We start from the raw sequence: 2,162 nt of genomic DNA, 5'->3' as shown, positions 1-2,162 counted from the left end.
GAAGGGACAACATATCATAAACCTTATGCAAATTATGCATTCTCCACCAATGAAAACCTGCATAATTCAAATGACCTGGAGGAAAGGAATGGTTGTGGAAGAGAAACATAAGAAGCACGGGGTGACATCAGGACGTCTGAAAAGGTGTATCTATCCCACACTTGCATAGTATGTCTAATATCTGTATTAACATGTTTATGTGAGAAAGGACCTGGAGTAACCTATCTATAGGTAGAGGAGATTCTTCAGCTGCCTCAATTGATACCCACAAGGTTGTACCGACTGCGCCATGATATGCTGAAAGCTGTGCTGTTTGGCCTGCAACATAGTAGTTAGAGACCCCCTGCTTTCCTAAGTTGGAGAAGGGTGCCCTTAGGGATACGTGGTTTGCTACCACCCCAGATAAAATTAGGAATTAATCTTTGCAGTATTTGAAGATAATGCAGTGGATCAGAGATGGGGAGTCCGCGAAATTGGTTTAATAATTTAGACAGAAAAGTAATTTTAACTGCCACTATTTGTCCCACTTCCAAGTCTCTTTCAATGGTAACTCTTCTTCTCCCACTTTCCCTCATATTGGCATTTTCCAGGAGCCAGTCCTCGGACCAATTTTTTGGTCATATCTTCCTTTGACTTACAATACCATCTGTTTGCAGATGACACAGAAATCTACCTGTGCACGCCTCAGTCCTATATAAAAGTTTAATGCCATCTGTCGGACATCTCATCATGAATAGCTGACAAGTCTCTTGAAATCAGACATTGTTTATCACCTGCCCAATAGTAATGAAATAATTAAGCATGGTGGTGGCAGCGTCATGTTGCAGGATTTTTTTTTCATCAACAGGGACTTGGAGACTTGACAGGGTTGAGGCAAAGCTGCTTGTCGCAAAGTACAGAGGTTGCCTGAAGGAAAAGCTGTTACATAGTGCTTAGTACCTCAGACTGAGCCAAAAGTTAACTTTCCAACATGACAATGACCCAAAGCATACAGAGAGTGTCTCTGTAAATATCTTAAAGTGGGACTTATGGTTCTGGAGCCCAATGTAGTTGGCAGTGACGAGCAGCAGCTTCGGCTCCTTCTTGTTCACTTGCCTCAGTGACTTCACCCTATGGTCCTGGGATTCAACCAGCTGATCGGGCAAGTTTCAGAGACGGGATGGATCGCTTTGTTACAGCTCCCCAGGCATCCAGACGTATGCAGCGGAAGATGATGGGGAGGACGCAGTTCTATCAAAAATGGCCAAAACGTCTGCAGAGCATGTGGACCAGCAAACAAGCCCAGGTAGGGCAGACTCTCTGCATATCAATGCCCAGTGATATTATTGCAAAATGCTAGCTTTGGAAGTCTCACAGCATCTTCAGCCTAGCTTAGCACCAAACCTCAAGGATACTTAAACACAGCATCTGCAGTCCATCACCGAAGTAGTGAACAAGTGTGGGGAGGATCTGCATGAGTTGCAACAAAGAGTGAGTGATTTGGAGGATAAGCTTCAAACTACCCATACACAACAACAATTCGGTGAGCAGTACAACTTGGTGAATGAGAAAATAATTGATATGGAAATAGGGCATGTCACAACAACATTAGAATTATTTTGATGCCTGAAATGTACAAAGCATGTGAGTTACACAAGCTTTGCTCCATTACACTTCCTAGAATCCTGGGATTTAAAGTGGATTCTACCAGGAATAGACTCCCACCACCACCAAAACAAGGTACAACAATATCAAATTCATGTCGTTTCTCTCAGCTACCAACCTGGTTGACTCTTGGAGACATCTGCACCCTCCGGAGAGGGCGTATACACGTGTCAGCAGCCCACTCTACATTGTCACGGATTGATTCCATATTGATCACGAATGACCTAATTCTCAACATGGACACTACAGATATCCATCCCATAGTGATCTCTGATCATGCGGCAGATATTATCACCCTATCTGATGGCAAGTTATATAATCCTGACTTTGTAGGGTGGTTTATTTCTTTCCTGGCAAAGGATTTGTCGTTTCAACACTTGAATTATTGGTGGCAGGACTATAAATACCGTACCACAACGCACCCCACAAATCCAACTCAAAACTATATTTAGACACAGGAAAGGGGGTTCTGAAAGGTCAAATTATGGCCCACGTTGCCGCTACAAAGAAACTGTTCA

The sequence above is a fragment of the Pyxicephalus adspersus genome, chromosome Z (genome assembly GCF_032062135.1).
Source record: "Pyxicephalus adspersus chromosome Z, UCB_Pads_2.0, whole genome shotgun sequence".
Lineage (NCBI taxonomy): Eukaryota > Metazoa > Chordata > Amphibia > Anura > Pyxicephalidae > Pyxicephalus > Pyxicephalus adspersus.
The sequence above is the reverse complement of the archived record's forward strand: the minus strand, read 5'-3'. Positions refer to the sequence as shown.